The following is a 22892-nucleotide window of genomic DNA, read 5'->3' as shown; positions in this document are numbered from 1 at the left end:
ATAGCTTTTTGCGATTGCGATACATCGCGCGGAACGTCGCGATGTAGGCCCCGGCCTAGTTAGGGTTAAGTATGTGCTCAGGTGCAGGGAACACACTTTTTGAAATGTCGGAATATTATGACAGTTCAGTTGATATTTTGCTCGATGTTTTAACTCCAATTTTTACTGCAAATATTAGGTTGGTCACCGGGAAGTAGGATTATTTCTTGTATGGTAATGATCTGAAGTGAGGATCCACACCCTGTACAACAACATAATCAATAATTCAGTCTTTCTCTTTGGGATGTATTGTAACAGGGCAAATTGACACACTAGTCTTTATAAGCATTTAAATACCCCTCCCCTATTGGTATAATGAAAGGGTCCACCACATGTCCCACAGAAGAGATCTCTCCCTGCACACATGCGACCTGCCTGCCACATCACCAATACTGAGATATAATCAAAGATCTAAACAGATGAATTTGAATTACACTTCTCGAAGTCTTAGCATCATAATAATGTAATCTTTAGTCACTGACGATGCTCACAAGCAATTCTGTGTTCCTATATGCATTAAATACTTATGTCAAAGAATAACTATTCTTGATTAGAGCAAATACTTTTGTTTTCTAATCTTTGTTTCGAAACGCAAATTACCATTTTTCTTCATTCTTTCTTCCTACCAGCTAAGACACGTCTGACAGTTGAGGCACAGACCTGAACCACGCAGCATCCACAAGCATCCTATGCTCTCACTTTGCAGCTGTAGGGCACGGTGCAAGGACAAGATTAGCCACGATGAAAGAACCAAAATTTGGGAGAAATTTTGGTCGCTTTCGTACAATAGACGAAGAGACTGGATTTCGAATAACGTCCGTAGGGTCCCCAAAAGCGTGCTTAAGAACAGTGAAAGCGAGTCATGCCGCACTTGCACTTTACTTTGGAAGATTGGTGAAATTAAGGTTTGGAAATCATTTTTCCTTAGTACTCTTGGCTACAGAAATGACAAAGTGGTGCAATTTTGCACTTTCTAACGTAAATGAGATTCCAACCTCGGGGGCATTAGAACAGAAGGTGATAGGAGAGGACTCCATGAACCGTCCAACAAGTATTCAGAAGAGTACAGACAGCAAGTTATTGATCACATTGAGTCATTTCGTCCTCAAGTGTCACAGTAATAGTGTGATCATGCGCGTCATCCCAGAATCCTACCATAAGAACTCACAGTGAGACAAATGCATCTTGACTTTTGTGAGAAAGTAAACCAGGCATGCTCCTACTCCTACTACAGGAGAATTTTTAAGAGTTGTGATTTATCGCTTGCTGTACCCAATGTCAAAAATGTGAAGAGCACAAACAGCTCCACAAAGATGGTCCACAAGAGCACCAATGCGAAGATTGCACTTGTGAGGAGTGTCTGATGTATCATAAACACAGAGAACGAGCAAACCAAGCAAGAAAGGCAATGGAAGTTGACTGTGCCCAAGTGGAAGATGACAGCAACATTCTTGTAGTCACTGCAGATATTTATGCAGAAGATCATAACTACGCCTAAATTACCCTCTAAAGATCATTTCTTTGCCAAGAAGTTAGTCTTGTTTAATGAAACATTTGCTTCAACATGAACAGGTCCAAAGACATGCATAGTATGGCATGAGGGAGAAGCTTGGAGAAAGGGTAGCAATCTAGCTAATTCGTATTTGCACTTCATCAAAGGTAACAGAGGTAAAAGCCCTTTTTACACTTGTGTTTCTTGACCCCGTACTTTCTCTGACCCAGGACTATCGTTAGTCCCGTACCAATTTTTTCAGCTTTTTACACTCGTCAATAAATCCCGTTCTAAGCTCTTGTCCTGGGCTAAGGAGAAAAAGTGACCTTTTTACACTCGTATTTCTTAGTCCCGTACTTTTCCAAACCACATGAATATTCATGATTTTGCTGTGCACTGTACAAGTACACGTACGTGTAGCGTACATTATAGTAGACTAGTTATAGTCATATTTGCTACAGGCTCTACTCTCTAAGAAAAATCGAGTGGAGTAATACATGAATAGTGAAATTGGAGTGAATTTTGAGTGAAAATTCATCACTCATGACGTCAGGGATCACTCGAAGATAGTGATCACGTCACTCCAAAATGAGTGCATACTCAGGTATTCACTCTTTTTAGAGTGAAAATTTTCACTATAGTCACATCATATTTGTAAATGTATGATGGACGTCATTTCAGCCACAAGTGCTGGCTATATTATGTATATTACTGTTTTGATGGTTATGATTATGTGCTATTGATTTATACATTAAGCATATGCTTTACACTAGTTTTGAGCAGGCCAAGATTCTCTATAATACAGTAACCAACAGACTAAAAGAGAAATCTTAAGTCCATGCCTTGCATATCACAAGAGTTTATGTGCCTTAATACTTTGTAACCAAAGTCAAACACACAGGCACCCCTGCTCACAAAAAGCACATAGTAGTCCTCCATTCATGGAGTGGAGTACAGCAGCCAGAAAAAAATGACTCATCCTGTTCTCGAGAATCCGCAAGGACGATGAAACTGGAGGAAAGGAAGGTCACTCTCTGACTTGTTGTTTTAATATATGCAGACTGTACCATGTTATTTAGATGTGAAAGTTTTTGTTTTGTAATTAATCTAATCATTTCTAGTGATACTATATCACTTTGTTAATATTGTGTCAAAGAGGGTTACTCAATGAATTTTGATATGTAATTCATCATTGTGTATTTTGCTTACCATGACCTGGTATTTAGCCATATTCTCAGGCAGTTTTACCTTCTAGCGGGAGAAATGGTAGGGTCTGCCCCCATTTCAGCATCTGGGAACTACATGTACTCTCATCCTCCATATTTGAATTAACTTTTGAGAATATTATTTTCACCCATTCCAGGTAAGCAAATACATAATTTCTACGCTTATTTTGACTATTGTAAATTATATTTTCAACATATTTGATTCATATTTGTGGATGGCATTAATTTAGTGAGATATAAATGGATTTAAATACCACTTGCAATTCAATTATTCCAGAGCACCATGTGGTGTCATATCTTTCAGATTAGTAAAATTATATCATGAATTAAACTTTATGTTTGTGACTAACACCCACATCTTGTTAAAGTGGATATGAAATGCACATTGTTTAGTTTACTCCATGCTACAGAGGCTTCAAAATGCGGCAGCACGCATCATCACACTATCCAAGAAGCACACTCACATCACCCCTATTTTGAGATCACTTCATTGGTTACCAGTCAAAGATCGCATTATTTTTAAGATTTTACTTTTGACTTTTCATTGCATTCAGGGCGCTGCTCCTCAGTATAACATTGACTTACTCCATAATTACATCCCTGCTAGATCTTTACGCTCGTCCAACTCCGGTTCTCTAATAATTCCAAGATTCACTACAATATGGGGCACACGTGCCTTTGGCCATGCTGCTCCCACCTTATGGAATAACTTACCTTCAGCCGTTAAAAATTGTTCTTCATCAGACTCCTTTAAAAGCAGTCTAAAAACTCACTTGTTTAAAGCCTCAATTTGATTACTCATTACATGTACTTGATATTTGTATGTCTTTTACTTCGTCACTTTCTCTTCCTTCCGCGCCTAGAGCACTCTGCAGAGTGGATTTGGCGCTATATAAATGGCTATGCAGCTGCGTGGAACATTTTATTCCAAATTTGCCCAAAATGCATAACTTTTGAAATAGACTTTTTATTTGATGCACTTCAAAATAATCATATATAAACCCAAATAGTGACATTGTCTAGTCAATCAGATAGACATAAGCTCTTCTATCTGACACATCAATGTCACAGGGTCAGAGCTTGAATGTTATAATTAAAAGCCCTACAAGACAATGATTGCATAAGTTTAAAATTATTATTAACCCTTAGTTCTAAGCAATGATTTTTGACAAATGATAATTCAGTGAATTAGTAGTAAAATATTTAATATATTGATTGATTATAAACACTGCATATTTGAATTAACTTTTGAGAGGAGAGGAGTTGATGCCAGATTGGTGTTAAAATATTATTTTATTCACCCATTCCAGCCATCCACATCCACACAACCCATACGATGAACCCGAAAACATAAATCATTGAGACCCTCATGCCTTAGTGGCACAACCCCTAATGTTAGGCCTTTATCAGTTGTATTGTAATTTGATATGTAGTAGTGGAACTTAGTTTTAAATGTAACTTCGGTTATGATGCTTACTACACACATACCATGTGGGACTAGAAGCATCTGGAGTTCATACTCCCTATTTGTAAAATAATGTATATAAATTATGTTGATAGTTAATTAACACGGCATAAAGGATAATCTATTCCTTTAAACAATGCCTCCTATTTCATAGGCAGTGTCAAATGTATATAAGGATGTTAAGTGTGATGATTATTACTGAGTAAAGTATGAATGATTGTGTGTAGTGAATGAATTTGGTTAGTGATGTGATAATTCATGACTGTAATTGTGAGTATTGTATGTGTAGTCTGATATTGATGTTTAATTCCAGTTACCAGTAGGCCGAAAGGTGGGGTATATTTCTACATTTCATCTTTAGGGACAAGCTGAATGGAACAGCTTTTCATTCCTTCATTAATAATAATGTCAAAGACATCCGCTGCGTATTAATAATACATTTGTTTGATAATTGATTCAACAAATTAACCGATCCTCCCCCACCCTAAAATTTCCGGTGCTACAATTGGTAGCAGAGCGAGGTTCATATGTCATAATTTTAAGAATTATTTTTCATATGATTTCATTTACCCAAATTATGCTGCAAAATTTACTTTTTTTATACATTTAATTATTTGCATTTGTTGCTTAATATAGCTTTTGATCAAATTTTCCCCCTTCCTTACTGTTCTGCACACTAACAGCTATATGTACTTGCGTCTTATATTGACTGACCATTATTGACCTCAAACGTACTGCCATGGACTTGTGCGTTCTGACCTTGACTCGACCTGACATACTTTAGATCATAGCTCATTCATAGAGTAAGACCCATTCGTCAGTTTCATCCCCATAGGGTTTAAAGGAATGTGTCATTCTGCCCTGTTTACACTGTAAATTTGCTTTTCTCATTTTGTTACTCTCTCAGTCTCCTCTGTTTTGTAAACTCTTTGTGGAGGTTCACCAGTGTGTGAAAGGTCTCTCTCTTGGTGGAGCAATCTTATGTGTTGTGGTGTAATGCTGGTTATTTCACACAAGCATTGAATTTGGTTGACTTTTGAAGTTATTTGTTGGTGAACAATTTTTTTTTTGTACCGCTTCAAGTTTACTTCAATGCTGTTGCACACAATTGCTGCTTTGTTATTTGTCATTCTCGCAAACTTGTTATTTATGTCACCTACTGAGGCTCATTTATTGATTCTCAGGCTTATGACTGTTGGTTTTGTTAAGCCAACATAAATCTGATGTTTCATTTTTGTCCTGCTTTCTCTCTTCTTTTCTAGTTTGGTCCTGTCGCACTGTTTGTGATTGTGTTCATGGATTGTTTTGCTCATGCTCGTTGATTTGCTTTAATGACCAGAAAGGCAATATTTTGGCCTGCATTTTCCTTGTGTCTTGCAGTCACTGAGGCAGATTCTATTTCACATGATTCTCCATTTTTTGGGTTAGCTTCTGCATGCTGATTCCTTGTACTTACTTTTGCGACGGATCATTGTAACTAGTCCCTTGTTCTTTCTCTTACTCACTGAAGTTTCTTTCGCTCACCTTGATTGTTTATATTTTGATATTGGCTGATTACTTTTCTAATACTTGTAAGCAAATTGATCTGCTATTTTGATTGTTTTCCTTGTTAAATTGTGACGTGGAGCTTCTATATAGTTACTCAAAGGTTGAGATCGAGAACTTGCTTGCTCCAGTGAACCACTCAGTGCCACATTCTTTGAAGACTCTATTGGTTATTTTGTGACATTGAAGTTGTTTGATATATCTTGTCTGGTATTTTGTGTTGATCTAAACATTGCATCTCAAACTGAAACCGACTCCCCTGTGCAGGATACTTCCTCTCCTCCAACTGCCGACTCGTTAGCAAGTTTTCTGGCGGAATCAGGTTTAGGCCGGGAGGAGCTGGAGACCCTAATCCAGGGGCACAAATTTGAACAGAGCAGCTCCATTGTTCCTCCGAATTCTGAGTCTCCCAAGAATATAGTATTCAATAATCATCCCCACGCCTGCCCAGACTTGGGATTTTCTCGGGTACAGAGCCAGTTAAACAAGGTAGACTGACAAACATTCCATGATGTTGCCCTCGAAATTGCCACAATGCCCTCCCTTGACGAGGTGACAAAATGCAGGGAGGTAATCACCCGACTTGTCTCTCCGGCAAAAAGGCAAGTGAGCAGCACGTGCTCTCCTGCCGAGTTGGTGGCGTACCTTAACGGGATTTACGGAAAGGTACAAAACAAGAACCTGCTATTGCAGGAGTTCATGGGAATGGTCCAAGACAAAAATGAAAAGCCCTCTGACTTTTTGAAAAGGGCTCAATTAAAGGTCAATAAGCTGGTTGAGGTTGGGGAGTTTTCCCCGAGGCAGCAACACAAAAGCTGTTTGATAGGTTTATGATGGGATGTCACGATGAGTACATCCTCACCGTGACTAACGTTCACAACCAAATAATTGCACCCCCGTTTTCAAGGCTCATCAACATCATTCGAGGGGCTGAGGCTACCAGGGAGGCAAAGCTTGCGCAACATAAGCCAGCCTCACGGCCACCAGCACGAAGTTTTACACAGCAGATGGAAAACCTTAGCCTCTATGAACGAGTGCCGGCCCACTCTCAATCTCACCCAACACCCCCAAATGGCAGCAGCACTAATTCCCCAAAGAAAAAAAATCAAAGGGTGCTTCTTCCAAACAAAACACACGGGCTCAGCCCTCCACACCAGCAAATTAAGGGACACGGCGGGTGCCCCTTTAGAATAATTGTTTGCTATAACTGTGGGGAACTAAACCATGTAGACAAGACATGCACAAATCCCCCCAATGAAGAAAAGAAAAAGCAAAATCTTGAAAAGCGACAAAGAATGATGGAGGCATGGGATGCCATGAACTCCAGCACCACAGGCCAGAACAATACATCCCCAAACGGACAGTGACTCCAGTCATGGGGCAGACAAGGAGTCCACACAACAAAAGACGCCCTCAAAATAAACAAAATGAACCACAAAAACAAAACAATGTAAATTTACCCCAAGACTTAGTAGGAGAGCCATGAATTGTGAAACCGCGTGTGTAATAGGGGATATACCTACCACATGTCTCATACATAGCGGCAGTGTTATCACTACCATACAAAAACAGTTCTATGATTCAAATTTGCGCCATAGGTACCCTTTGGAACAAATAGTGGATGGTGCCCTCCGAATTGAAGGTGCAAATGGGCAGCCTGTTCTTTATGAAGGGTACACATGCATACCAATCATCCTTCCCCCTGAACTTGTTGGCATAGACAAGGCAGTCAACGTCTTAGCTGCCATAGCAACATGCCCCATTTCCTGCTCGTCACCCCTCATTATTGGGACCAACGTTTTCAGAGATTTGGCAGAAACTGCAGGGCCCACTTGGGCCCAAACTTTCTTTCACAATTGGAAGTTCCACCCTCCATCCGAGCATGAAGACTTGACGTCTTCACATTGCTCCTCAGCCCAGAAAGTTGTTGATGAGTACTATGAGAAAGAAGGAGGGAGTGACCTGCATGTTTTCGGGAGACCCCACTACTGGCAAGGTTGGGAAGGCCCGAATCAGGTTGCGTCATCCTCTAAAGGTGAAACCTTCCAAGGTCATAGAGGTTAATGGGACAATTTCCAGCTCACTCCCTGCAAGTAGGCATACATGTAGTGTGCTCAACGAGGCCATATCAATAGTATCCTCCGAACCCTGGTAAAAAAAAAAAACAAAAAAACAGCGTAGTCAAGGAACTTCACAACAAAGGGGAAAACTACCTTTCAGAAAAGTCGAGGAAACAGACTGGTCGAAAGTTCTTGCCTTACACACGATGCAGATTTCACCAGAGCAAAGTCAGAAAGCTTGAATGTGATCGAATCACCACAAAAATGGTGAAAAATGTATGAGAGGGTTTCTACAACTTGGGTGGCCTTAAAGGACAGAGGGAATACATAGCTAGACATATCAGCTGTGCTCCCAATAGAAAGAAAGTCGAAAGACATGAAAGATAACCTACTTTCTTCCCAGTCCTTTTAATCCTGGACACAAGCTACAAGTCTGCAGGCAAATGTTTCTCTCGACACATGGGATTAGTGTCACGATGTGACTGAGAGTGCGAGTGTGGAATGTGTGAGATTCCTTTGTTCAGGCAAGCCATCAGGTGGGAAATGGGGACAGCAGGCGTAAACAGCATAGAAAGTTAGAATCGGGCAAGCCAGGTGGAGAGAAGTGGTTAGGGAGAAAGGACAGTGTGGAAGAAAGAGGGAGGCTCAGTGGAGTCAGGGTAGAATGGCTAATGTAGAAAAGGAGAGAATAGGTATTTAGTTAGGGGGAGATAGTTGGGATAGATAGGTTTAAAGCCAAAAGGAGGAATTAGTTGGAAAGAAAAGGGACATGTAATAAAAAGGGGAAAGCTAGTTGGAACCAGTTTAAGCACGTAGAGGGTGGAGTTATATTAGAGGCGACAAGGAAAGTAAATTTGGAGGGAAAATCAGTTGGATCTGAATATCTGTCAGAGCAAGACATGCTCTTCTAACTCACTGGTGATAGGAGTAGAGAGGTAGCTGATCGGCCTACAACGCAGCGCTGCATTTCAGGCAGGAGAGTCATGGCACAGCAGCCCCACGCATTAGGGCAGGGCACGCGCAAGACATGCTGCAGGCACTGACAACAGCTGAAGTCTCCTCCGATATGTCACGATGTGACTGAGAGTGCGAGTGTGGAATGTGTGAGATTCCTTTGTTCAGGCAAGCCATCAGGTGGGAAATGGGGACAGCAGGCGTAAACAGCATAGAAAGTTAGAATCGGGCAAGCCAGGTGGAGAGAAGTGGTTAGGGAGAAAGGACAGTGTGGAAGAAAGAGGGAGGCTCAGTGGAGTCAGGGTAGAATGGCTAATGTAGAAAAGGAGAGAATAGGTATTTAGTTAGGGGGAGATAGTTGGGATAGATAGGTTTAAAGCCAAAAGGAGGAATTAGTTGGAAAGAAAAGGGACATGTAATAAAAAGGGGAAAGCTAGTAGGAACCAGTTTAAGCACAGTAGAGGGTGGAGTTATATTAGAGGCGACAAGGAAAGTAAATTTGGAGGGAAAATCAGTTGGATCTGAACATCTGTCAGAGCAAGACATGCTCTTCTAACTCACTGGTGATAGGAGTAGAGAGGTAGCTGATCGGCCTACAACGCAGCGCTGCATTTCAGGCAGGAGAGTCATGGCACAGCAGCCCCACGCATTAGGGCAGGGCACGCGCAAGACATGCTGCAGGCACTGACAACAGCTGAAGTCTCCTCCTCACCATTACTTCAGGGTCTGAACACCAAATCAGACATCGACACTGACGAGCTGGGCTCGACGTCATCGCTAATACGCTCGACGGAATCCTCACTACATCGACGGAATCATCGTTATCTCGACGGAACCATCGTTATCTCGACGGCATAGCAAATACGCTCGGCGGAATCACCGTCAGGTAACTCAACGGCATCATATTGACGGCATCACCATTAGCTCAACGGCATCTCGGTTAGCGTGAGGGCGATTCCCGCTACCCTGACAGAATTCCCGTACCTTGGTAGTCCTCCGGTGCAAGCGGTGGCATCTCGGTCGACACGACGACAACTCCCTCCAGCCGGACGACATCCTCGACATCGCGATTATCCAGGCAACTTCTGCATTACCGCACAGACTCGTTCACACCCCCCCCCCCCCCCCATTCCCGTCGGACAGTATACATAGAAACCACACGTGCGCACAGTAAAGTATTGAACCACAGGTATTTTATTCAACCCGGGTCTAGGATGTGTTTATAAGATTAGTCTAGGATGTGTTTACATGAGGAAAGGATTTATTAGCATATTATATTATCTCATTGGATTGCTCCTGAACGTTTCTGGGCAATTCCGCGGTAACGGAATTACAAATCAGAGAATTTTGGCTCATATTCTTTCACCCTGTATACAGGATTGATTACTTTGCCTTCTCTTGATACATTTAAAAGATGCAGAGGTACTCACACTGTCTCCCCAAATACAAATTTGTTAAATGTTCTCACTTGGTTGGTTACAAAGGAGGTCTATGTGCGATGGTAACGGAATTACCAGAAAATTTAGTCACAACTTCAACTCTGACATTGGGAGTTGTTTCTCTGAAATCTATAACACATACACTGTAGGTTGTTGTCTGATTTCATCTTTGATTGTGTTGACTTCAATTCAGTTGTATTGTTTTTCAAATATTTCATCACATTTTCAAAGCAGAAGGCTTTTTCCCTATAAAGTCAGTGGTAACGGAATTACACAAATGGTAACGGAATTACGCCTTCTGAAATACACTGGAAAAAATACACATTCTTGGTACTCATGTATTCTGAAATGTCTTGATAAAGATTGTGCATGCCTTTAGCTGTAATATAACCACTAAATAAGTACTCTCTAGCCTTTGACCTTGAACTGGTACAAGTGTATAGGTGCCAAATGAGTTTTTATTGTCAAAAAACATAAAATGTTCAGGCTAATGACCGTGATTTGAAGTCGTAACTATGTCAATCAGGATCTCGTAACTTCTAAGTACCACATCCATCAAAATTTGTCTACTTTCAAGTTAAGAATTTCACACTCTGCAGGTAAATGACATCTAAGACACATGGTAACGGAATTACGCTAGAATAGCCCTACACAAGTACAATTCTATAAATCCAGTCAACAATACTCAAATTTTCTTGTATTTCTTTTGTTGATATCACGCAAGACAGATTTCTCTGTTTTCTTCTTCCTAAATAGGCCAATAATTGACAATATGTGTGAATTACTTACAAGTATTGTACATAAATATTATGTGCACATGCATAAGAAAATAATAAAAAACTGTCCGGATTGACACTGAATTTAAATCTAAATCATAAAGTGCCAATTTACAGTGCAAGAGCACAGTGTGCAGCCCCATCATTGAACACAATGTTTAATATTAAGGATGAACACTAAAGATGCTTGAAACTTTTAATTTGTTAAGTGAAAAGATGCAGTTGTGGTTCAATGACAAATATAACAAATTACAATTCAATCATAAATAGACAAGAAAATTTTCTTATATGATTATGGTACTGCACCAGTGCTTAATCATTATTATCTATATGTTGTGGCATATATTAATCACTAAAAACTTGTGACATTTTACTAATAGCTGAAGTTGCCCCCTGGTATATACCTAATGTAGTGCATAATTTGATAATTCCCTTACAGTGTAAGTCCTACTTAAGCCCACCAAAATAAAATGAACTAAACTAAAAGGAAATAGAAAACAGCAAAATAACTTGAACAAACTACATTTTTTTTACAACCATTAGAGTCCACCAAATTCTGTTACAATGTATTTCATAGAAAGGTAAGAGGGCCTCTTTTATCCATCTGCAGCTCACTGTGTTAGAGTTAGATTAATCAACCTGTGAATAATGTTAGTATTTACTTCTGACCACACAAACTTTCCAAATGACGTCTTCAGTAAAATAATCATGACCAGGCCTGTAAATTTCCTACAAGTTTCCTGTCTCTGTCTTTCTTCTTTGACTTTGTCTATTTTCTCATCCTGAGTGTTGCCATAAATTTACTCACAATAAGTGTGCATCTTCTCTTTTGCAGTAAGTTGTATTTTGACTACCTGAAAGCAAATTATAAAATACACTGTAATGGCACTTGTATGAAAGGAAACTGGATTGTACAGCAAATGGTAACATGAAGAGTAAAGGTAGAAGTAGAAGCCCATTGACTTTAATATCTAAAATCTTCTTAGGCTGGGAAAGTCTCAGGCCTAAATGTTACATTTTAGAGCTGTATCACAATTACTGACTGGGTAAATGTTCATCACAAATGGTGTTTTTGTCTTTATTCCTTCTAAAAAGAAAGGATTAAAGAACAAATTCCAAAGGGTAGCAGATGCTCTGTGTCAAATGGGCATGAAAATCAAAATACATGTCTCTGTGGAGGAAAGATCTAAGAAACAGATGAAAGAAGGTCATAGTCGTACACTTACCATTAAAGATAAAGGACTTGAGGATGAAAACAGGACACGTTCAATAAAAGGTCAGACTATCGACTTGGTGATAATAATAAAGCCTTTAGCAGACAGAAAGATCAAAGGTGTCACATTCAGTGGGCATCCCTTGTCAAGTAATGACTTCTATCACATTGTGTATGATCCTTCTCTTAAATTCTTGATCTTTGCTCACAAAAATTATCCTGTTCATTTCTCTCTGTCAGTAGCAGTGCTCTCTTTTCCTTTTAAAGAAATTTTATGTCCTTCATCTTCTTTGTATTACCTTTGTTCAATTTATGCTGCATCACACCCACTCAATAGTCCCTCATCACTATACTTAGATTTTGTATGAAACCATGAGACTTTTTAGCAAGAAAATATACATTGATATCTCAGAATTCAGCATGATTTTGAACATTTGAGAATGAGTATCTGTAGCAAACCTTATAAAGTTATCAGTTAGCACAGTCTCCATGTACACATGTAGTTCTTGTACATGAGAAAAGGTGAAAGAAGGGAGGAGACTTTCAGCACAAGAAGTCTTGTCAAGCGTGTACCTTGATGTCAGGACTCACTGTCAGAGGCATCCAGCTACACTGTATGCTGAGTCATGTCAGTGTATCATACCATACAGTTTCACTCCTTTACTGCCAATCCTAACACTGTTAAGCTCAATAATAATGCCCTGAAGCTATTTCATGAACAGTTCACATACATATTGGCACGAAAGTAGGATATGTCATTCTCTTCCAAATTAGATGTGCGTGTAATTCCGTTACCATGTAATTCCGTTACCACAATTACAGACGAACTGAAGGAGATATTTCACAAAATGTTTTGTGACTTTTCAGGGAGTCACATGTAGAGAAAAAATTTACAAGGGGAGAAAGAATCAGTGATTAGTTTGTTCAGGAGAAAACTTTTTTCAATTTTATGGTAACGGAATTACGTCAATTTGTCAGTAGATTTTGAAACTTTCTCCAAAAAATATCATAATGAGAGTGACTGAATGCTTCATTACATGTGATTGTTGAAGCATAGGAAGAAAGATGTGGAAGTATGGATAAAGCAGAGAGATATTTAAGTTGTTTCATTTTAAATTTTCATTTAATATTGTAAAATTTTAGATAAATACAATAAATAGTCTTCCAACTTTAAAAGTGTGTACAACAAAAACGAGGAAAGTTGTTGGAAAAGGGTTTTTTGTTTCCGTAAATACAACAATCCATCTGTATGGGAAACTGAAATTTCTGAGCATTTACGTAACTTTGAATTTTGCTGTTTTTGCCCTTCCCATACGGAATTGCCCTTCTATAATTTCTTTGGTGTAAATACGAACGCAATTGTAATAGGTTTTTTTTGTGGGAAAGTATTGTAAAAATATATTTTTTGTTCATGAAGTCTTGTTGGAAAAATAAATAGCATAAGAGCTGCATTTTTTGTTCAGTAAACTCACGAAGTGTTGAAGTGTATTAATTACAGTGTATCTCATAGCAGAACCAGACTTATCGTCAGTCGTAGATAAATACAGATCTTAGAGCTGACAATTAGTACCCGCCAAGTACAAACCGTTTTGGCAAAAACAAACAACAAGACAGGTACTATTGAGAAGGATAAACGTGGAGTAAACAAAACCTTGACCCAACACAAGGGGAAAAAAATTCTTGCGCATCTTCAGAAATTTCCGAGAGTTCCATCTCATAACTGTCGTGCCAATTCTGACTACACGTATGTCTGCCCAGAACTCATGAAGAAAAAATGTATGAAATGTTTGTGAAAGAAAATGGGAAGTGTGCCTCTGAAAGCACGTATGTGGGAGTCATGAAGTAAATGAAAATCAAAATACACCAGCCAAAGAAAGACATGTGCGGAGTGTGCTCAAACTACACAAATGCACAGGGTGTCCAGAAGGAAGAGTTATAGCCTGTGTACACTGCCCACAGGGCAGAGACAGATTGTAAATTACGGCAAAAAGCAAGCAGCGAGCAACCTCTTGTGATGACTATGCCAGTGCCATCTTTGATCTCCAGCAGGTAATATACTTGCCCAAAACAAACAGAAATGAGGTCTTATATAAAAGAAGACTTGCCTGCTACAACCGCACACTATATGAATTGGGATCAAGAGAGGGCATCAGCTTCTCAAAATGAAACGATCACCAAAAGAGGCTCAAACGAAATCGCCTCATACCTCTTGGATTATCTTCTAAGTCGATTTCTTTAGTGATGGCTGTGCTGGCCAAAATCGAAATTCTGTCCTGCCAGGAATGGCCATGGCATTCCTTCATGAATCCAGGCATGTCCTGTGTAAAACATTTCACTATTTCGAAACCAGCCATGGCCAAAATGAGAGCGATTCGATTCATTCACACATTGAACAAAAATATCGAAGTCACACAAGGTTCTGCACCCTGCTCACCTTGCCTCTATCATGGGGAATCACGATCAGACCCAAGGCCATACAGGGTAAAATGTGTCCAAGCCCAAAACATGTCATGGAAGTCCTACTCCCAGGAAGTATGCATAATTTGGACAAGGACATCAGAAGAGGGTGTAACAGTAGATTGGCCTGCCTTCAAACAGCTGCAGGTTAAGAGTGTCCACTTGCAAGATGACTTCCACACCCTCTCCGTAGGCCAGGGTCATCAATGTAGAAACCAAACACAGACTGTTAAGCTTCCAGGTCAGGCAAACCAAAGCAGACCAAAACTTTCCCAAGGAAGGTATGAGGACCTTGTCAGATTAGACTCCTGTGATCAAAGACATCCCATTCCAGGGTGGCAGCTTCGAGATCCTCCCATCTACTGCCAGTATGTTGTCTTATTTGCCAGAAAGACAAGAACATTGCGGAAGCTCACAGCAAAAAAAAAAAAAAAAAAAGAGAAAAGAACAGTTAGTTTGCTGTGAAACTATAACAGCTGGTAAGCTAGTCACTGCAGCTGAGATGAAGAAAGATGAGGCTCTCCTTATCAACATCAGAGGGAAAGATTTAGTGGCCCTGGAAGCAAGATATAACAAGAGTTATTTTCGGTCATACACTAGATTTCTTAATAAAACTTGTGAGAGAAATTCTGAAGATGTTGTTTTACATGACAAGGGATACAAACGCTTTTGCCAAACTGTAGTTGAGGAGAGAATCATCAAAAACGGGGAAATTTTGAGGTTAACAGAATTGAATTACCTGTTCAAAAAGTCTGTAGAAAAAGAGGAGGGCTTGAAAATCCCATCCTACAAAACGTTCAGTCCTAAAAGACGATTGCAACATTCTTATCCATTCCTTAAATTTGTAAAATCATCAAAAAGTAATAAAAGTGATCTTGTGTTTGTTGAAGACCTTTCCACAGCAAAAATTGCAGAGGAAGCAGTGAACCACTCATCGAGTGCTGATGATACAGACACTGACACTGACACTGAAATGGGTGCTACAAGTAACAGCATTGAAGCACAATTGGAATGTAGGCCCCTCTACAATGCTGCTCTGGCACTTAAGAATTCCATCAAAGACACATGTGATGCCACCCCTCCACTAAAGTGGCCACCAACTTGCAAGGACTTGGCTTCACAAGCAGCTCATGACATAGTTCCAGATGAGCTATTCAATTTTCTGGCATGGACAACAGGCATCACAAGTTATATTCCCCCACAGGGTTCCCGTGTGAATATAGATGCTTCCAGCAGCAACAAAATTGTGTCTGTTTGTCAGGACATCATCAGTCTTGGAATGAAGGGAAAAACGATCGATGCCAAAACATTCAGCTTTGGCAATGTCTGTGCGCAACATGACTGGATCAGCTCAGTTAATTGGGCTGTTGAATGGCCTGGGACATTGCATCTCAAATTCAGCAGTCCTCGAGCATGATACAGCCCTTGCAGAGGTGCAGCGCAAAAGAGGAGACGAGTACATTCCACCAAACATCAGACCCCACATACATACTACATTAGTTTGGGACAATAATGATTATGGGGAAGACACACTGTCGGGAAAGAGCACTACTCACAATATCAATGGTATTATTATTCAACATGGAGATCAGACTGCTGCAGAAGAACCAGAACAACCTTCTTTAGCAAGATCGAGGAAGAGATCACTTCAGCCACCTACTCCAAATATTGAATTCTACACTGGAGGACAGAGGGCAGGTCCAGAGCCATATGGTCAGGGTATATTGGTAGAGCTCGCACATTATGAGCAGACGCAGGGAGATGCACGGACATTGGATAATGCTTACTTTCTTTGCAAGGTACCAGAAACCAATCTTGATTCCTTACCTGGGTAGACAGGCTTTAATACCATTCTGCACAGAGATTCTATTCCATCAACCTCAACTATTGGATATATTTCTGTAATAGATGCTAGTCCTACTAATCTCAGCACAGTGAATACAATTCTGCAAAGAAGTATTAGCATCGCAAACAAGCTTGGCTTAAAGCAGATTGTTGTAGTGTTTGACCAGGCAATTTATCCTAAGGCCCAGGAGATCCGTTTGCAAAGTCCTGTCTTCATGAAAAGACTTATACTTCGAATGGGAGAGTTTCATACTGCCATGACATTCATGGCCTGTATTGGGAAATGATTTAATGATGGTCTAAAGGACATCCTCATTGAATCTGAGCTGGTTGCACCAGGTTCTATTAATGGTGTGTGCAGTGGCCATCACTACAACCGCAGTGTAAGGAGTCACAAGATCGTTTGTGAGGCATTGCACAGATTACGACGGCAAGCTTTTATCGAAACTCAGCCAAATGAAGAGCAAGACCTTTTGTTTTGCAATGCTTTAGAGCTGCAAGCTGCATTTCCAAGGGATTTTGACACTGCTATAAAGTCTGAAGGGATCACTAATTGTCTCCTCCAGAGGTATGCAGATTTTGTGGACAAGAACAGCAAACAGAACCTGACATTCCAGTACTGGAGTAGCTGTATTGAGATGGTGCAACAACTACTGCTGTTCATCAGAGCTACCAGAGTTGCTGACTGGAATCTTCACCTATCGAGTGGTCGCTCCATGATGTCATGGTGTTTCGCGTACGACCGTGTAAACTATGCACGATATCTGTCTGCATATTGGCTTGAAATGAATAATCTGAGCGCTGATCATCCGGACATTCATACTGAATTCCAGAATGGAAAGTTTGTGGTTCAGAGACAACAGGAATATGGCTTTGCTCAGGTTGCTTGTGATCAGGTAATAGAACAGACAGCCATCCGTGATTCTAAGACCAAAGGAGGTCTAACTGGACTAACTGTCAATAAGGGTGCTGTTCAAAGGTGGACTTTGACCCAGCATGAGAGGGCTGGAATTAGCAGGCAGTATACTGCGATGGCTGGTCATAGAATGTCTGCAAGGGCCCGCAAGGATCTTGATGAATCAAGGAAAATATGAGATGAAAAAGATGTAAGAAGTGTTATGGATACCATCATTAACATGGTCAATCCCTGTGATACTTCTCTTGAATCTGATCAGCTGTATCATATCACCTCAGGGAAGGTTGCTTCAAGCCCAGTGATGAAGGATCTCCAAAATGTATATGAGAAAGGAGAAGAAGCATTTCAGACCTTCTGTGAGAAACGACTTCAAGCATCAGACATCAGCTTTCACGACCCTGTCAAGAAGATGTAGTTGAAGACATTCAAGGACACCTGTAATCACCCAACCAGAGCTTGTTGAGTATTATGAGAATTTGCCTCACAAATCTCATGTTTCTTTCCTTTCTCCATGTTCTCCTTTACTGTATATTCAATGGAAATTCATAACATGGTCAGATATATCAAGATAGCTGGTATACCGAGGTAATTTTGCAGGTCCCATTCGTATTATATATTCCTTAGTTTTACCTACCCCTGATAATAACAGTAAATAAGACAAACTTCACACAAATTCTCACTCTGTGAAAAGTATGTTACATTAACATACTATTTAGAATGAACATTAATGAAGTGGGAGTGCTGTCAGAGAGAGGATTGTACGCTGAACTTGTTAATTCAGTCACAGGTTCGAACCCGAAGAAGAACACTTTTGCCCTTGAGCAAAGCAGTTTATTTACATTTGTCTTTGAAAATCTCTCTAGCTGTCAGATTACTATGTCTTTATTTTAGACATTGGCATTCTTAGAACTTACGAGAAGCTTTGTTGAAATGAAATGTATATGTTTAAGAAGCGTTAACAATGACTATTTCATACCAATATTTCCTGTATTTTAATAACCATCTTGATTCCAGTTCATCATTCGTAGTTAAAGGTTCTTTGAGTCAACTAATGTTTGCTTCATAGCCATGAGTAACTTATTTTGTGTGACTAATAAATCGTTGTTTTCATTCCATGATGATTATGTAACTTGAAAATTCAATGATGGAAGTACAAACAGGATAATACATGGTTGCCTACAAGCTTTGCATGTAAAGCTGCTATCCAGACAATGATGAAGACTTGTGAATGAAATCATTTAACCCCCCCCCCAAAAAAAAAAAAATAAATAAATAAATAATAATAATAAAAATAAATCAATTAATTAAATAGAAAATAAAAAATAAAAAAAAATAATAAATAAGATAAAAATCAAGATCACTTCAACAGCGGAAAGGTTGTATTCTTACTTATCATGAATCAGGTTGGGTATTTCTGAAATAAAATATCTGTATCAATATTGATAATAATGAATATGTATCAATTATCAAATAATGTATACTTTTGCTGAATGGTAGAAGAAACTTTGTGTCTACACAATTTCCAATTTAAGATTCTGTGATTTGTACATTTAATGTACACAATGGGTACATGTTCTTATTACTGCCACATGCATTATGATTATGAACTTTTGCCATATTACATTGTCAAATTTTGAAAAATGAAATGATCTCAGGTAACAAAAGGTTAGGTATAATGTGATGGAATATATATTTTACACATTTATTACATTAAAGGGACTGTACAGTAATGGTTGAGGCGGGGATTCATGTTTTGAACATTCCTAAGTGAGGTAATGAAAAGCCTGTTATGAAATATGAAAGAGCATGAAATTTTATGAAGGATTCAATGTTTATTTGATGAAAATTGGTGTTCATATTGCTAAGATATCCAAAAAAGTGCTAATAATAAAAGGCAACATGCTTTTAGGATTTCTTCGTTTCACCTTGTTTTGGGATATTTCAGCCATTTCAAAACCGATTTTCATCGAATAAACTTTTGATACCCCTTAGAACTGCATGCTCTTTGACATCTCATAGAGTGGTGTCTGAATATCTGGCAAAACGTTAAAAGCTAAATCCTCACCTCGACCAGTACTGTACACAACCTTTAAATCTGTTTGTGTTTGTCAAGTTAACTTTTCGTACTGAGTAATCTTTGATGTATGTATTCATGAGAGAAAATGTGAGAAGAAAGAAATAAAATGCGATAAAACTGAAATGATTCAGTGGAGGAGATGAGACCTAGTTATCACCAAAGAAGAAGTTACAAGGGCCCTTTTGCTGATGTATCTGTGATTGTGTCATTCCTTGCACAGGGGCCATTCTTGCGCTCAATATTCTGAGGTTGTGCATGATGTATGTGTGATCTAAGTAGTCAGAAGTCAAAACTACACTTCGGAGCAAAATACTAATCATTTCATTATTTTGTTTATAACATTAAGATCAATATGCAGGCCCGTAACCAGTTTTTAACAGGGGGGGGGGGGGGTAATTATTCTATAAGCCTTGAGTCTTTTTCTATTGCAAAGGAGGATTGTTGGGTTTTTTCCATCCCTTCCTCCCTCCTTGCCCCTCCTCTTCTTCTTCTTTTTTTAGAATTGTAGAACCCCCTTTGGCCTGATATGTATGACTGCATGTAATTACTGATTATGGGACAAAGAAATGGGCAACAGTGAGGCAGAATATAATGGTGTGTAGATTGTATAGTTTGCATGCGTATCAAAAAAAAAATGTATAAAATATGTATGTACAAGTATATATATATGTGTGTATTATTGTTATCATTATCATTGTTTATTATATTATTATTATTATTATTATTATTATTATTATTATTATTAATATTATTATCGTTATTAGCCATATGAATGAGGGCACATGGTAAGCAGCGAGGAAAAGCATTCTTTCTTTTTCATGGGCCTATCCTAGGACAAAGCAACATGGACTGATTTTATGTCACTACTCTAATTAATTTCAATGTTGAAACTTCCAACATAATTCTGTATTTAATATACACGTAGAATTAGGCATTTCATTAACATATAAACTGTAAATGAATGATTGAACAAAACATGGCCTATTCTAGCGAATCAACCAGTCTGTCCGACGAGTTCATCACCGTAACATCTTGTCTTTGCTTCCTGTTTTCCAGGATGGCTTCTAAGAACCACGGCACACAAGGGGTAGCAGAGAATTACAATGCTGTTAAGACGCTGACCCCTCTCACCGATGACGAAGAGCGTTTTAAGGAGGCCTACCTTAATGGAAAGATAGCAAGCAAGGAGGAGATTTTGCTACACGTGACCCAAACGTTCGAGAATGTAGTGTGGGGAAAACTGAAAGAGACATTTACAGCGGATACGCATATTCGCGCTCTGGGCATCGGGATGTTGGGGGAGCATGAATTGACTATCTTGCAACGCCTCCAAAGATACTACAAGCGAATCACGCAAGTTGCTGTCGAGCCAAACGGCATGATGCTCCAAGCGTTCGAGGACAAAATACGAAATTTCTACTTATCCAAGTCTGTCGTGACCGAAGTCTTCCATGGAACCAAACAAGACTTCATCTGCAACCGGAGGCACAACAACGAGAAGTTTAACCTGATAACGTCAATCCATAGTTCGTACTTCTGTATGTTGATGACTTAGAAAAGACCCTGGAGCAGCTATTAGGTATGCTCAAACCTCGCGGAATTCTCGTTCATATCCAGTGTGAAGACGACTTGATACACATAATGTACCCGGAAAAACCATGGCTTCTCAGCAACCAAAACGAAAAACCGTTCTACACGTCCAAAGACGTAGTTGATTGCGTCAGAAACAAGGTCTGCGATGTCACCTGTTTTCCAACGAAGATTTCATACGACGTTACAGAACTCTTCCAGGAATATTCCTCCCTTGGTAACAGGATTCTCAACTTCCTCACTTCCCAGAGTCACTTTCGGGACACAGCTCCTGTCCATATGGTAAAAGAGATTGAAGGATTCTGGCGGGAACGCAGTAAACGTGACGACAGAGGGCGCTTTATAACCCACAGCACTGACTGCTGCATTGTTATCGTAAATACTATCTCCAACGTTACCTTATCTGCGTAGAGCTACTAGACGTCAGAGTAAAAGAACCTGAAGTATTGGCGATCCAGATACCTTGTGGAATCATATCACTACTTCAGACAAGTGACGCAGGCTCATTGTGACATCATTGGAGTCGTGGATATCAACGCGATCCTCAATTGTGACGTCATCAGAGTTAAAGGAAGGAAACAACGATTGGATTTCATCGGTTGTATTAAGAGATCGAGGGATTTGTGGTTTGTAGATTCATATCAACATTGCATCACATGTCAAGCCAGGATGCATCAAGTAAGATCTTTCCATAATATTCTCTTCATGTAGAATTCTATAGTATAGGCCTATTCATATCTAGACTAGCAGTTATGGGGAAAGTTAAAGATATATGTGGCGTGTGTGGAAAAGGAGTTACAGGGAAAACAGGAGGTATCCAGTGTGAGGGAATTTGCCAGTTATGGTTCCATCCGCATTGCATTAATCTAAACTACCATGAATATATAGATTTAGGGAATAGCTCCGTTATATGGATTTGCAATAAGTGCGGAATGCATAACATTGGAACGAGTATGACGACAGGGATTGGTAGCGATATTTTGGGGTTTTCGTCTAACGATAACACTTTTGATGCTCTCGACTCGGGCTCAGAAGAGGAGGAAGAAAATGCAGATGACGTTAGTAATACGTCATTCACTCAGAGTGATATTGGTTCACCACTTCATATGTCTTCACCCAGTAGAAAAGTTGTAAGACCTAGGAAGTCTAACTTCCGTTCCATTAAGATTCTCAATGTCAACTGCCAAAGTATTCGCGCCAAAAAACAGTCTTTCCATCTTCTGACGCAAATACATGATCCAGAAGTTGTCATCGGTACTGAATCATGGCTATCGTCATCAGTCAATAATAATGAGGTATTCCAACTGATCAGTATCATATTGAGAGAAGAGATAGACCTAATGACCCTCATGGTGGAGTGTTTATTGCTACTAAGAGAGAACTTGTAGCTACAAGAGAAATCGAACTTGAAACAGATTGTGAAATTCTCTGGCGTAAATTAAACATGGCGGGATCTAAGACTTTTAACGATCCCTGTGTAAATTGAATCGCGATCATATGGTAGTCATAGGAGGTGATTTTAACCTACCTGGATGGGATTGAGAAATCAGACAGGTGAAAGCATGTCATCACCCAGCGCTTCATCATGCTTTTGGTTCTATGCTTGATGACCATGGGTTAACGCAGGTAGTTAAGGAAACAACCAGGAAAGAAAACATCCTTGATCTATTCCTAGTAAATAATCCAACGTTAGTCACCGATGTCTCAGTTGTACCAGGCATTTCAGATCATGATTGCCCACTTCTCACAATTGCTGGTTGTCCAACTCGCCAGAAGCTAGTAAGAAGGAAAATCAACA

General features: G+C 39.6%; 1 pseudogene; it reads left to right on the top strand.

Annotated features, from left to right (window-relative positions):
* The first annotated feature begins 1352 nt into the window (after positions 1-1352).
* LOC139713347 (uncharacterized) lies at positions 1353-21059 on the top strand (annotated as a pseudogene).
* The last annotated feature ends 1833 nt before the right edge of the window (positions 21060-22892 follow it).

This window comes from Diadema antillarum, unplaced genomic scaffold, assembly GCF_040938485.1.
Source record: "Diadema antillarum isolate AM-2024a unplaced genomic scaffold, OU_Dant_1.0 seq00001950_RagTag, whole genome shotgun sequence".
Lineage (NCBI taxonomy): Eukaryota > Metazoa > Echinodermata > Echinoidea > Diadematoida > Diadematidae > Diadema > Diadema antillarum.
The sequence above is the reverse complement of the archived record's forward strand: the minus strand, read 5'-3'. Positions and strand labels throughout refer to the sequence as shown.